Source organism: Schistocerca serialis, chromosome 5, assembly GCF_023864345.2.
Source record: "Schistocerca serialis cubense isolate TAMUIC-IGC-003099 chromosome 5, iqSchSeri2.2, whole genome shotgun sequence".
Lineage (NCBI taxonomy): Eukaryota > Metazoa > Arthropoda > Insecta > Orthoptera > Acrididae > Schistocerca > Schistocerca serialis.
Window position 1 is genome coordinate 224,456,526 of NC_064642.1, and position 16,583 is coordinate 224,473,108.

The window sequence follows — 16,583 nt, forward strand, 5'->3', positions numbered from 1 at the left end:
TGTCATAGCGCATTATCTTCTTGAAAAATGTCACTACCGACGAGATACATGTTCACAATTAATAATGGTACGTGGTCTGTAAATTGAGTATGATACTCCTTGGCCGTCATGGTGCCTTCCGCGACCTCCATTGGACCCTTGGATGCCCACGTTGACGTTCCCCAGAGCATAATGGAGCCACCACCAGCTTGTCTGCGTCTCGCAGCACAGGTGTCAAGGAGCTGTTCCCCTGGAAGACGACGGATTGGCGCGTTCCTATCGGCATGATGAAGATACCGGGATTCATCAGACAATGCAGAGCTATGCCACTGAGAAAACGTCCAGTGCCCATGATCATGTGCCCATTTCAGCTGTAGTTGCTTATGTCGTGGTCGTCGGCTGCGGATGCCCATCGTCAGGAGTGTTCGGTGCAAGATGTGTTCAGATACACTTGTACTCTGCCCAGCATCAAAGTCTGACGTTAGTTCCGCCACAGACAGTCGCCTGTCCCATTTTACCAGTCTGCCGAGCCTACGGCGTCCGACATCTGTAAAGAGGGATCGCCGTCCAACCCCTCGATTGTCTGGACGCGGCTTCACCTTGGTCTCGCCAGTTGTTGTAGATACTCACCACAGCACTTTTGTAACACCCGACAAGTAGTGCGGTCTCCGAAATGATCGTGTCGTGCCTCCGGGCCACACAACCTGCTCTAGGTCAAAATCATATACATCGCACGCCTTCCCCATTCTACTCACACGGACAGCACACTCACTGACACTATAACCACTGTGCGTGTGTCTGACTAGCACTCATTCCTCGCTAGGTGACGCTACTATCCCTGGACGGGTTTATATCTGTACTAGGTCGGTGGTCCCTATTCAAAATATTATTTATTCACTCTCTTCTACAGCTCCTAGACGTTTGACGGGAATTTCCGAACACTCTTTATATCAGGAAGACAATGTCAATGAAATGGCCTGCCGGGTGGTTCCAGTCGCTTCAGTCATGAACGGTGCTGCTGCTACGGTCGCAGGTTCGAATCCTGCCTCGGGCATGGATGTTGTGGTGTTCTTAGGTTAGTTAGGTGTAAGTAGTTCTAAGTCTAGGGGACTAATGACCTCAGATGTTAATTCCCCATAGTGCTTAGAGCCATTTGAACCATCAATGATATGCGAGTAATGAAATGTGAAGTGGACAAACGACCTGTCACATATGTTACTTGATAAAATCTGCTATACGGTTTGTTACAATCCAGAGAGCATGATCATGGGTAAACCATTTTCATTCATTATCAAACATCTGTAGCATAGCAGTGAGACATCAACCTTGAAATTATCGATTGCAGGATCTTACGTAACGTGAATGATAGGTCCTTTCGTATAGTCTTATTTTTAATCAAGATAATAGATACATATTCGTCTTTTAATCTCATGGACTTCTACTGTGCTTCCCCTTTCTAATAAAACCTTGTGATTATTTATTCCGTTTCTGCCTGGTGCAACCTTCTATAATGAAATCTATCGTCTTTCTTACGCCCCCAGTTGGACCACATGCTCTGAGTGAAATATTTAGTTGTTGTTTCCGCTATTTCCGAGGGACCAGGTAGTGTCAGTAACACGCTCAGCTTACTCTAAATACGCTGCTGGACACGTACACGTCATTTTGTGGACACTTCAGGGTCCCCGCACACTCACAGACTTTACGTTCACGTATGCAGCTGCCAGAGACGAGGTTTCCTCCCTCGTGACAGCGAACCGTGCATTTAGGAACTTGCCACCAGTATGGGCTTCTTCTAGCCGTTGAGTGACAGTTTTCCTCGTTGGGTCGCGAAGACTTGAAGTCATGAATGTAGATACTTTTTTCGTGTGTCCCTCCTTTTGACTGGGGGTCTTGGGGACCAATGTCCTTCACTATTTTAAGAAAATTAAACACCTACAGCCGTCGTTATGATATTATTTATTGCGTAGCTACCACTTTCGGTGCTTCAATGCGCCATGTTCAGGCCTTAGTCGATGCAGAAGGGGTTATTACGATCCAAATATACGCTGCATCAGTAGGCCACATAAATGGTTTGCGCAGACTGTCTGTTACTGTGATATCAGCACTCCAAACATCAGTTGCCATCAGTTGGCAGTTGACGATTGGAGTGCTGACGTCACAGGACGACAACGACGCACTCCTGTGAACGAACATCCACAGACATTACGAGTTCACCTGAAGCAAATTTCTTTTATTTGTGTATACACAGCGCCCCAGCCACTGAACAGCGTATTGTGTAGGTTACATGGTACTAATATCCTCTGTTTGCTTTCCATTGCAATTCATGACTTGAGCTGGGTAAAAGAACTGTCTAAATGAATTTGCAGGCGGCCTAATCTCTGTTATCTTTATCTTTACCTTACTCGAGGTGTAAGTTGGTGGCAGCGTAATGCTGGCATAGAATTTCTCTAAATTTGCCCGGCAAGGTTTCGTAAGAAATACGTCATCTTTCTTCCTGTGACTTTCATTTAAGTTCCCCGAACGTTTGTGCTACACTTTCGTATAGACACCGAAAGGCTACGATCCTTGCGGCGTGACTCTGAATTAATTCGATTTCCGTCGCTATGCCTACTTGATAAACACTTCAAACAGACGATCAATATTCTAGAGTCCGCAAGACTCGAGTCCTGTATCAGATTTTCTTGCAGGTGGACTATACTTTCTTAGAATCCCTCCAACTAATCCCAGTATTCCATTCACCGTTCCTCATACTGGTTTTACACGATCGCGCAAATTCACCCATTTCACTCCTAAACACTTGTGTGTGACGTGGTCGAAAAGTTCAGTAGACTAACCATGTTAATAGAAATTATACCGTTCCCTCTCTTTGTTATTGACATTATCTTAAACACAGCTGACATTTATTACAACGAGCGAAAATTTTTGTCCCAATATTTCTGCAACTCCTTACGGCCTTCCAACGGTGATCCTTTCTTGAACAGTTTTATAGTACTGTTGACCATATCTGATAAGTAGTTTATATATATCGGAAACATCGGAGACCCTGGTAAGGTTAATCGGGGCACGCCCTGTGTTTCTTTCGTTTTTGTACAACATTAGTCGTCCAGTATAGAGGACTGAGGGTCCATTAGTCAAATATTCCTCGACTGAAGCAAATATCTGATAAGATTTTCCATATGATCTTATCTTCGTTAGTATTCGACGATGTAGTACAATATTGAATACCTTGTGGAAAGCCGGCCGTTGTGACCGAACGGTTCTAGGCGTCCAGAACCATGTGGCTGCTACGGTCGCAACTTCGAATCCTGCCTCGGGCATGGAAGTGTGTGATGTCCTTAGGTTAGTTAGGTTTAAGTAGTTCTAAGTCTAGGAGACTGATGACCTCAGATGTTAAGTCCCATAGTGCTCAGAGCCATTTTTGAACCTTATGGAAAATCTAGAAAGAGGTAATATAACCTCTTCACTTGCCTCTGTTATTGGCAAGATGTGTGTGAGTAAAGAAGCTGTTTCCAGAATTAATTTTCGCACTGCATCGGTGTGCGCGCTGACATGAAACTCCCTGGCAGTTTAGAGCCGTGTGCTAGACCACGACTCCAGTCCGGGACATTTGCCTTTTGCGAGTAACTCTTTTACCAGCCATGGTACCGAATCACGACTGACAACCGTCCTCGCAGCTTAACTTCCGCCACTGCCTGTCTCCTACCTCCCAAATATCGCAGAAGCTCTCCTGGGAAACTTGGAGGACTAGCCTTGAGGAAGAAAGGATACTGCGAAGATATGGCTTAGACGCAGCCTGGGAGATTCTTTTCAGAACGAATTTTCACCCTGCATTTTATCAGCGCACACTGTCTAAGCGATATCCTTTCATCCGCGAGTGATAGTCCCAAAAGGTTCGCAGGAGAACTACTGTGAAGTTTGGGAGGCAGGAGATGAGGCACTGGCGGAAGTAAAGCTACGAGGACGGGTTGTGAATCGTGATCTGGTAGTTCAGTTGGTAGGGCAGATGCTCGCGAAAGACGAAGTCCCGGTATCGAGTCACAGTCCGGCACACAGTCTGAATATGCTAGGAAGTTTCAAAGATAGTGTAGTGGGACGAAATTGAAGCGTCACCCATCCACCAGTGTCAGCCCAGTTTGCAGGTGAATATAAGTTTAATTTAGTTTTGTTTATGTATTTTTGTAATATTTGTAATGGTTGTGAAATGTCTAAAGTTTTTGTATTTTTTTTAATGTTTCATGTACGGAGAGGGCGGCGCAACGAACGGAGACAGCATCTTCGTTGCCGGGACCGGAGAGAAAATTGCTGGCCACTATACGTCGCGGGTCGACAGCCAAAGAGCAACAGAAGATCCTGAAACCGAGTTGTTGCGTCGTGCTTCTAAAAATTGAAAATGAATAATTTGTAATGTTTTGTACGACAATGACGTCGTAGAGAGTTTAATCTTATTGATAACGTTAGTTTTGTCTCGTCAAGGCTCAGGTTCACGTCTGTATGTAGGAAGATAATATACTAGTGGATGCTACTAAAGTTGAAATACGTGTTCCGAGGATTTATTTATGAAGAATTGTGTGAATGATTAATAATATATTTGACAAGATTATTGAATTTTGACAGCGTTCATCGCGACTTTGAATCTCAAAAAGTTTATTCAATGTGGTTCTAATATCGATTAAATCAGATTACGTGTATCAATATAATTTCTGAGGAGAAACAAACGACATCTAAAACTGAGAAAGTTTACGCAAACCAATTGGCCCGAGTGACGTAATTCTGTGCATACGACTCAAATGATGTTTTACAGTTTCGTTCAAGAACCATTCTGAGACAATTTAAAAAGAATATAAATAATTTTGAAGTGAGTTGTAACTGACGTAGGTGACGAGGTCTACACTCGGTCATATGTTGAAAGAAAGTCATTTGTAAGAAACTTACGTCGTTACACTACAATAGCTGTGTTGAACAGAAGTGTTTTTTTTTCCGAGCCTGTCCTATAAATTAAGAGAAGTTCCTTTTTTCCGGAAACAGAACCGTTTTTTACATTGAAAAATGCACTGCGACGATTTCTTCATCTTACGAAGAAGTTTTGTATCTACTAAAAAGTTCATAATTCAATCAGAAATCTGCTCCGACATTCTGTGTGGTCGAAACGAATTCGCCAAACGAAAGTCAGTAGATGTATTAACACCATCCAGACGAGAGGAAACTTGTCAATCTACTGTGTGCCATTGTCTATGGCGTTCTGGGTGAGAAGGCTAATAGAACGAACTGAGTTGTACAAGATCTCTCCTAAATTCTACAGACGGAAATTTGTGTGTCCAAAAATGGCGTAATATGGGTCACATACCTCCACAAAATAATGACGTCATCAGAATAAGCCTATATAAGCTCCCATACGTCAGACGAACCTTCTAGAGAATGGGAATGACTCGCTCTTCTTATTATGGTTCCTTGGAATCCTTCCTTGCTCCAGAGACGTACAATGAACTGCTGGTAGAAATGTAGTAAGTTTTATCGCTTAATTTTTGGAGAATCGTGAAGGAAATCTGGCATCGCTTCTCCTGATATCAGTTATTTCGCGAAACGTGCTGCTATTGAAAATGGAAACGGTAGTGCGTTCTTTGTCGTTTTACACAAAGTGCTCCGGCCTGGACATTAGTGCCTCGTTTCGACTGAGAATAATGACCTATCAAGGAAAACAGTAAAGGCTGAAATAGAGAAAGAGACGGTGAGTTCTGAAGTCGGTAACGGGAACAATTTCAACCACAGTTAAACAAATCAAGAGAGAGTGACTCTCGACAATATGTTTCAGAAGAGGGTGCTACGCATGGATTGCTGACTTTCGAAGGCAGTTGAATATCACATGAGCGAAGTATATTACTGAGTTTGTTCGCAATAACACATTAACCAAACCAGTTTTACTGACAGTGACATTAAGTTTATTTATTATTCATTATGTTTGCTAGCAATGGAATCCTTATAGTGTCTACGTTAACCCTACGTTTGTCGTTAAGGTATTTATAGTTCATCTTTGATGTTTGTTCAGAGCTACTTGAACAACGCGTGTCTGGGTGTCTTTCCAATTGGCCTGTTGTGGTCTTTTGTCTGAAGACGTGCTTGATGCAGCTTTCCACGTTATTGTGTACAATAAGTCTCTTCATATGCATAACAATTGCAACTTACTTCCAAATGAACTTTCGTGCCGCATTCAAGCCTTATTCTCTCCTCTGCTCTTTTAATCTTCATCCCCATGTTTTCTTTCATTATCAAATTAATTATTTACTGAGTGTCAAGACGTGTTCTAGCAACATAGCCCAACCTACAGTTAAGTTGTGCCACAGATACATTTTCTCTCCCATTAGATACAGCACTCCATATAATCTTCAATATCCTCCTCTGACATCATATTTCAGAGAAATATATTTTCTTTTTGCCTGTACTGTTTATCGTTCACCCCCAGTATCCATATAAGGCTACAATCCAGACAGTTATATTAAGACAACACTCTTTGAGGCTTAGATTTTGAGACAATGTTGAAGTATTATTGTTTTCCAGTTAACGTGTTGGTTGTTGCTAGTGGGAATGTTGCAAGAAATACCCAAATGAAAGCCAGACGTATGGAGAAAAGGAGGTAAACTGTTGAATATTTCAAAAGTAATTGTTAATGTTAATGCATTTATCCCACATAATGCCAGCGACGTTTACAGTACACTGCAGAAGTTTCACTAAGAAGCCCTTCCACATGCACCATACAGTTCGATATCTCCCTATGCGATTTTCATATTTTTGGAGCCCTGAGGAAAGATATTCATGACCGTCAATTTGTTTCGGACGAAGAGGTAGACGCCGGAGTACAACCATTGTTCCATAGGTAATTGAGAATTTTCTTCACTGAAGGTATTGACCATCTTAGCTCACAGTGGAAATACAAAACGACAGGCCCTCTAACCTCTTCATAGACGTAGTAACAGCCATCAAACCACTGTATCTTGTGTTTCTAAAATCTGAATTTACATACATGCAAATTAATGATATTTCACTACCGTATTAAATCGTAGGCGAAGTATGTAATCGAATGCTGCGTACTGGCAAGTACGTGACAGAGAGTAATTCTGTTCATTTCAAATAGGAGACGAGCAAGAACTTTTGAGCTCTGTTGAGGCCAGCCCCTCACAATAGCAGGAGGTGGGTGAACATCCTGCAACTGGTAATTGTGCACAGACCTGACCTGCCCCTGGTTTTCAGCTTTCTGTTTTGATGCCGTGTCTCAGGGGCCAAAGGGATGGACGCTCGCTCTTTTTACGATAGATGGGGACAGTTTTCTCGTGAAAGTCTCATGTTTTTGGCAGGAGCATGCCAGCTTGGAGCCAAGGCTGTGCTGCTGTTTGGGACGTTTCGGATAAATGACCGCCGAGCTCCACGGGATAGCGACAGAACGGCGCCACACGAAGCACCCTAATTATCATAGTGTGTTGGCGCCCGCCGCGAGAAAGCTTCCCGCGCAAAGTCAGGACGGAGGCTATGTTAGGTTGTTAGACTGCTGCGTCAGCACGCGTTTGCAGTCACCGACGGGAAACGGTTGGAAGCAATTCGCACTTAGCTTGACTGAATACAGTAGTGAGAGTCTAGACGAATTTTTTGCGAGGCCATAATAGGTGAAAGCTTTGTTTATCGCCGACGATTGGCCGCGTTCTGGCACAAGCGGAGCGGTCGCCCTTTCCGCGCGTGGCGGTAGAGAATTTGTGGAACTGGTTCCTGAACTCCGCAGGAGTCGGTTGCGTACTTCGCCGATCTTGCTGCAGAGAGAAATTTCATTTGCAGTTGCACTTGTCCGGCCAGCCGGACGTACACTAAGAGTTTTTCGCGCTAGCACTGCGATCGGTCTCCAAGGCAGAGCCCACCTCCATGAAGCGGCCAACCACGTGTGGCAGCCGTGTCCAGCAGGACGCCCTCCGCCGCATAGTGGAATACGCCGCTCTGGTATGTACGTTATCAGTTGATTTTTCAGCCGCCCGAAATTCGATATGAGATTTCTCAAAGGTGGCATCTGTAGGACTACTTCGCCCACTTAGGTGATACTGCGGTAATGCATCTGATTACAGACTGTTAGTCTATATTACACGTTCCACCTGTCTTCTTTGGTCCCTCTTCTCGTAGTAGAGAAGCACAGTATATATTTTGCTTACATTAATACACATGATTTTTCCTTGTATATGTTCGTAATCTATTTTCTGATCCATGGGAAGACAGTCTTCCCCTCATGAACTATGGATCTTGCCGTTGGTGGGGAGGCTTGCGTGCCTCAGCTATACAGATAGCCGTACCGTAGGTGCAACCACAACGGAGGGGTATCTGTTGAGAGGCTAGACAAGCGTGTGGTTCCTGAAGAGGGGCAGCAGCCTTTTCAGTAGTTGCAGGAGAAACAGTCTGGATGATTGACTGATCTGGCCTTGTAACACTAACCAAAACAGCCTTGCTGTGCTGGTACTGCGAACGGCTGAAAGCAAGGGGAAACTACACTCGTAATTTTTCCCGAGGTCATGCAGCTTTACTGTATGGTTAAATGATGATGGCGTCGTCTTGGGTAAAATATTCCGGAGGTAAAATAGTCCCCCATTCGGAACTCCGGGCGGGGACTACTCAAGATGACGTCGTTATCAGGAGAAAGAAAACTGGCATTCTACGGATCGGAGCGTGGAATGTCAGATCCTTTAACCGTGCAGGTAGGTTAGAAAATTTAAGAAGGGAAATGGTTAGGTTAAAGTTAGATATAGTGGGAATTAGTGAAGTTCTGTGGCCGGAGGATCAAGACTTTTGGTCAGGTAAATACAGGGTTATAAATACAAAATCAAACAGGGGTAATGCAGGGGTAGGTTTAATAATTAATAAAAAAAATAGTAGTGCGGATTAGCTACTACAAACAGCATAGTGAAAGCATTATTGTGGCCAAGATAGACACGAAGTCCACGCCTACTACACTAGTACAAGTTTATATGCCAACTAGCTCTGCAGATGATGAAGAAATTGATGAAATGTATGATGAGATAAAAGTTATTAGTCAGGTAGTGAAGGGAGACGAAAACTTAATAGTCATGGGCAACTGGAATTCGAGTGTAGGAAAAGGGAGAGAAGGAAACATAGTAGGTGAACATGGACTGGGGGTAAGAAATGAAAGAGGAAGCCGTCTGGTAGAATTTTGCACAGAGCATAACTTAATCATAGCTAACACTTGGTTCAAGAATAACAAAAGAAGGTTGTACACATGGAAGAATCCTGGAGATACTAGAAGGTATCAGATTTAGGAACCAGATATTAAATTATAAGACATTTCCAGGGGTAGATGTGGACTCTGACCACAATCTATTGGTTATGAACATTAGATTAAAACTGAAGTAACTGCAAAAAGCTGGGAATTTAAGAAGATGCGACCTGGATAAACTGACTAAACCATAGGTTGTACATAGCTCCAGGGAGAACATAAGGGAACAATTGTCACGAATGGGGGGAAAAATACAGTAGAAGAAGAATGGGTTGCTCTGAGGAAGGAAGTAGTCAAGGCAGCAGAGGATAAAGTAGGTAAAAAGAGAAGGGCTAGTAGAAATCCTTGGGTAACAGAAGAAATATTGAATTTAATTGATGAAAGGAGAAAATATAAAAATTCTGTAAATGAAGCAGGCAAAAAGGAATACAAACGTCTCAAAAATGAGATTAACAGGAAGTGCAAAATTGCTAAGCAGGGATGGCTAGTAGACAAATGTAAGGATGTTGAGGCTAATCTCACTAGGGGTAAGATAGATACCGCCTACAGGAAAAATAAAGAGACCTCTGGAGAAAAGAGAACCTCTTGTATGAATATCAAGAGCTCAGATGGAAACCCAGTTCTAAGCAAAGAAGGGAAAGCAGAAAGATGGAAGGAGTATATAGAGGGTCTATACAAAGGCGACGTACTTGAGGACAATATTATGGAAATGGAAGAGGATGTAGATGAAGGTATATTTGGAGATAGGATACTGCGTGAAGAGTTTGACAGAGCACTGGAAGACCTGAGTTGAAACAAGGCCCCGGGAGTGGACAACATTCCATTAGAACTACTGACGGCCTTGGGAGAGCCAGTTCTGACAAAACTCTACCATCTGGTGAGCAAGATGTATGAGACAGACGAAATACCCTCAGACTTCAAGAAGAATATAATAATTTCAATTCCAAAGAAAGCAGGTGTTGACAGATGTGAAACTTACCGAACTATTAGGTTATAAGTCTCAGCTGCAAAATACTAACGCGAATTCCTTACAGAAGAATGGATAAACTTGTAGAAGCCGACCTCGGGGAATATCAGTTTGGATTCCGTAGAAATATTAGAACACTTGAGGCAATATTGACTCTACGACTTATGTTAGTAGAAAGATTAAGGAAAGGATAACCTACATTTCTAGTATTTGTAGACTTAGAGAAAGCTTTTGACAATGTTGACTGGAATACTCTCTTTCAAATTCTAAAGGTGGCAGCGGTAAAATACAGGGAGCGAAAGGCTATTTACAATTTGTACAGATGGCAGTTTTAAGAGTCGAGGGACATGAAAGGGAAGCAGTGTTTGGGAAGGGAGTAAGACAGGGTTGTAGCCTCTCCCCGATGTTGTTCAATCTGTATATTGAGCAAGCAGTAAAGGAAACAAAAGAAAAATTCGGAGTGGGTATTAAAGGCCATGGAGATGAAATAAAAACTTTGAGGTTCGCCGATGACATTGTTATTCTGTCAGAGACAGCAAAGGACTTGGAAGAGCAGTTGAGCGGTATGGACAGTGTCTTGAAAGGAGGATATAAGATTAACATCAACAAAAGCAAAACGAGGATAATGGAATGTAGTCGAATTAAGTCGGGTGATGCTGAGGGAATTAGATTAGGATATGAGACACTTAGAGTAGTAAAGGAGTTTTGCTATATGGGGAGCAAAATAACTGATGACGGTCGAAGTAGAGAGGATATAAAATGTAGACTGGCAATGGCAAGCAAAGTGTTTCTGAAGAAGAGAAATTTGTTAACATCGAGTATAGATTTAAGCGTCAGGAAATCGTTTCTGAAAGTATTTGTATGGGGTGTAGGGAAGTGAAACATGGACGATAAATAGTTCGGATAAGAAGAGAACAGAAGCTTTAGAAATGTGGTGCTACAGAAGAATGCTTGAGATTAAATGGGTAGATCACATAACTAATGAGGAGGTACTGAATAGAATTGGGGAGAAGAGGAGTTTGTGGCACAACTTGAAAAGAAGAAGGGATCGGTTGGTAGGCCACGTTCTGAGGCACCAAGGGATTACAAATTTAGCATTGGAGGGCAGCGTGGAGGGTAAAAATCGTAGAGGGAGACGAAGAGATGAATATACTAAGCAGATTCAGAAGGATGTAGGTTGCAGTAAGTACTGGGAGATGAAGAAGCTTGTACAGGATAGAGTGCCATGGAGAGCTGCATCAAACCAGTCTCAGGACTGAAGACCACAACAACAACAACAACAACAACATTGCATTACCCTCATTTTACTTGTTTAACGTATGTCTTCAAACATCTTTTGAAGACGCTATCCATTTCTTCTAATTGCTCTTCTCAGACTTTTGCCGTATCTTACAGAATTACGGTGTAATCGGTATTCCTAAAGTGAAACTAAAAGAAACAAAAACGTGAACCTCATTTTCAAAATGGCTCTTAGTTTTCACTCTTTGTGGAATTAATGACTTAGGAAATAAGTTACAAAACTTTGTGACACCATTCGCAATTAATGACCCCTCCACAGGTACATCGATTCTTTGAACTGCAGTCTGGCCTGAGCACAATTTCTAGTTACATAAACATGTGCTGCCTGTATTTTATCCTTGATTTACTATTTCAAAGAGTATGTTTCAGTCAACTCCGTCGAAAATGCTACAACTGATATTTGAAGATTTCTATCACTCACGCGCGTAAATTTGCTATTTAACAGTCACTTACTAACCGTATATCCGACATTAACTACTTACGAAGATCGTAACAGTTTAAGTGCGTCGTTATTCCTGGTTGTCATAATTACAAGTTGAACATTTCGTTCTAAATCATCGTTCTTGAGCAAAGGAACTGGCTATTTCAGTCCCATTATGCATAAAGCTTTCTTAACTAACTGGGAGGTACAACTGAAGCTTAAGAAATAGGTGTTGCTGAGAGTTCATTCTGAAAAAACACGCATCGATTCAACTTTCTAAACTTTCTTAAAAACTAAATATGACATTTCCTGTGACGAATAATTAACAGAACAAAATTTGCATTGATGGGAGTAATTTCCGTTGGCGTGATAAATTTAATTGGAGTTGTTGATACATTGGGTTAATTACGCACTAAAGCTGAGGGTAATCAAAATGATGCGCCATTAATCTCATAAAATCCCATTGCAATCAGGGACTTACTGATTCATAACGTCATCTGACAGAGAAAAACTGAATCCGTTCAATCAACTTCTTTTGGGGAGGGTTGGGTAATGAACGGACGAAAAGTATGCAGCAAATCATCGACGCTATCGACAACAGTACGAGCTGCATTCCAGTTCAAAAATTTAAAAAAAATTAAATTAAAGTAAAAAATTCATTTTCTAAGATCAGAAGGCTTCGAGTTTTTCCTTTAAAACGTTTCGCGTGTAATAAAACTGCAGGACTAGTAGACAAGGTAAACCTGAACTCAACGGACGAAGTCTGTAAGTCAGTTTTTTTGTTTTTTTTTTGCATAAAAGACCCATGGACTTTGATGACTCGTTACAGACTAGTAATATAATTATAATTTGGTCTGTTTATTATGAGACGTAGCGCCTTTGTATCATCCCAATAGAAGTCTGAAGAGACCAGATAGCTTCTAGAATGACAGATGTGCGCTCCAATCCAGCAAATGTTCCTAATAATGACTGCTGTGGCCTAAAGGTATCAGCATCTTATTGACTTTGAATTCCTAAGCAATCAAAGTAATGTATTGTGCAAATGAAAGCGTATCTTCCACGAACATTATGATTTCTTTTAATTATTGATGATGTGTTTAGTTATTGGTGTGACTGCGTACTAATATAAGTCATGAATACTGTAAAGTCTGTTAACTGATTGTACTTCAGCGTTATAACTGTTGTTTTTCTGAGAGAATGAAGTGGAAATGTGGAAAGAGCAGAAAGCCCTTTCATGGCGCTGGGAATAAACGAAATATTTTAGGATAATTCTGTTATTTAGGAGGGGACTTACTTTCACTTTTCTGCATTTCTTAAATTTATACTTTCAGCAAGTCCTTACAAATGTTACGTTGTGGCTGGTTCATAGTGAAAGATGCGGGATAGAGTGGTTTTATGCTGGCAGATCATGGGCTGTTATCTTTCTCGGTCAATGAGAAAAGAGACCGTTCGCGCGTGTTGTGTGGGCTGAAGAGCTGCCTTGTGAAATGTGGATGAAATTTGGGGCTCAGCCATCAACAGGTTTAGACGCATGTATTAGGAACACTGAATAGATGTAATAATTTCGCGGAATCTCGTGTTACAAAATTGACCGTAGTGTGTCGCAAAGCAATCGCGAACGAATATTAAACAGTAACGCGCTAAATTCCGGTTTCTATGTGCAAACTGTTACTTCTGAATTAGCTAAAATCAGCGTGACAAATTATGCACGTTAAGAACGAGAACCAACCGTTCCAAAAGATCGTTTTGGATAATATTAGAGAGAATATTCTGTTTTGTAATCTTTTTGATTACAGATTAGGTTAGTTACCATAAGCTGTCTACTACGGATGACTGTGATTGCGTGTGAGTGTCGAAACTGTAACTTAAGATTGGCTGGTTCAAATGGCTCTGAGCACTATGCGACTTAACTTCTGAGGTCATCAATCGCCTAGAACTTAGAACTAATTAAACCTAACTAACCTAAGAACATCACACACGTCCATGCCCAAGGCAGGATTCGAACATGCGACCGTAGTGGTCACTCGGCTCCAGACCGTAGCGCCTAGAACCGCATGGCCACTGCGGCCGGAAACTTAAGATTAGTATCGTTATAACATCTAAAGTAACAATATATTGAAGTTTTCGCTCACACAAAATCAATTACTCCTTTTACCTTCCTTTTCGTGAAAATAACTTCACAGTAGTGGAAAAAACCTGTTGTACGTTATCACGAAAAAGTCCAACACAAAACAAAGCGAAAGGCAGAAAGCCTCTGAAGAAAGCGTTACATCTTAAGTGTTTGTCTTATTCGATTTAGGAACTCAGCAAGCTCTTTCAATGCTTTCAGTGAACCCATATAAGGGCTGCATATCGGCCAACTCTTCACCAGTAATCCTATCCACACTGATGAGTATCGATGTTAACATAGAACTAATGTTGCCGGATAAAACAATGCCGAAACCGAAGTAACGAGTGTTGAATGCAAGACTGTGGCCAAAAGCAAGTTGCTTGAGCGCATGGAACACGTTTTTTTCGAAATAAGATGCATAATGCAATACCATCGACATTTACACTTTAGTTCAAATGTTTTCAGTTCAATAGAGATACAAGTATATATGGAACTGGGAGAAACGAATCGAACGAATAACAGTTACTCCGTAATAAATCATTGGAAACCACCGGGTCCTTGTACCAAAATGCTACGAAAATATTTCTCTAAACAGTATCCGAAACTTGGTCTCTGGAGTTCGAAATCACCCTGTATACCACAACCATCCACTTCTGAAGAATGTTCAGTTATTTACATTACATGTATTCGCAGTGGCGAATATGAACAGCCATCAGCTGTAGAATGGAAGGACCACAGTGAAAATTTGTGCCGTACCGGGACTCGAACGCGGATTTCCAACCTACCGCGAGCGGTCCTCTTAAGATTTCCCTATCCATGCACCACACATGGCCAGACCCAAACTTCTGTATGTTGTCAGTCATGCGTGTACAGCCTGTACTCGTACATCCATTACTTATATTCCCGTACACGTGAGACAGATTATTACTTGATTGTAGCTTTCCGTATGTTGGCGGATAAAATACTGCAGTGCCTGCAAAATTCTAAATTACGATACAAATTCCTTGGACATGCATGCATGTACAAAGGAACAGGCACTGCTGTGACCACAACCGTTATGAAATACGTTACATGTATTCGCAGTTACGAATAAGGACAACCATCAGACGTAGAATAGAATGACAGCAGTGTCTGTTCCTTTGGACATGCATGCATGATCAAAGGAACTTTGCATCGTAATTTAGAATAACAAAGTCATTGCAATATGGCGTTCAGTTATTTAGCAATATCAGCTCTTTGTACATCCGTATGACATCGATAGCATACTATTGTGTGTTTACTAAGCCCAATGAGTGCTGAAAATGGCGACCACAATCGAATAAATAGTATAAATTTATACGGGGCGGTCCATTGATAGTGACCGGGCCAAATATCTCACGAAATAAGCATCAAGCGAAACTCGTCTAGCTTGCAGGGTGAAACCAGATAGCGCTGGGGTTTGCCCGCTAGATGGCGCTGATGTATGTCAAACGGATATCAACTGCGGTTTTTTTTAATAGGAACCCCCATTTTTTATTACATGTTCGTGTGGTACGTAAAGAAATATTAATGTTTTAGTTGGACCACTTTTTTTGCTTTGTGATAGATGGCGCTGTAATAGTCACAAACGTATAAATAGGTGGTATCACGTAACATTCCGCGAGTGCGGACGCTATTTGCTTCGTGATACATTACCGTGTTAAAATGGACCGTTTACCAATTGCGGAAAAGGTCGATAACGTGTTGATGTATGGCTATTATGATCAAAATGCCCAACGGGCGAGTTCTATGTATGCTGCTCGGTATCCTGGACGACATCACCCAAGAGTCCGGACCGTTCGCCGGATAGTTACGTTATTTAAGGAAACAGGAAGTGTTCAGCCACATGTGAAACGTCAACCACGACCTGCAACAAATGATGATGCCCAAGTAGGTGTTTTAGCTGCTGTCGCGGCTGATCCGCACATCAGTAGTAGACAAATTGCGTGAGAATCGGGAGTCTCAAAATCGTCGGTGTTGAGAATGCTACATCAACATCGATTGCACCCGTACCATATTTCTATGCACCAGGAATTGCATGGCGACGACTTTGAACGTCGTGTACAGTTCTGCCACTGGGCACAAGAGAAATTACGGGACGATGACAGATTTTTTGCACGCGTTCTATTTAGCGACGAAGCGTCAGTCACCAACAGCGGTAACGTAAACCAGCATAACATGCACAATTGGGCAACGGAAAATCCACGATGGCTGCGACAGGTGGAACATCAGCGACCTTGGTGGGTTAATGTATGGTACGGCATTATGGGAGGAAGGATAATTGGCCCCATTTTCTCTATGGCAATCTAAATGGTGCTTAGTATGCTGATTTCCTACGTAATGTTCTACCGATGTTAGTACAAGATGTTTCACTACATGACAGAATGGCGATTTACTTCCAACATGATGGATGTCCGGCACATAGCTCGCGTGCGGTTGAAGCGGTATTGAATAGCATATTTCATGACAGGTGGATTGGTCGTAGAAGCATCATACCATGGCCTGCACGTTTGCCGGATCTGTCGTCCCCGGA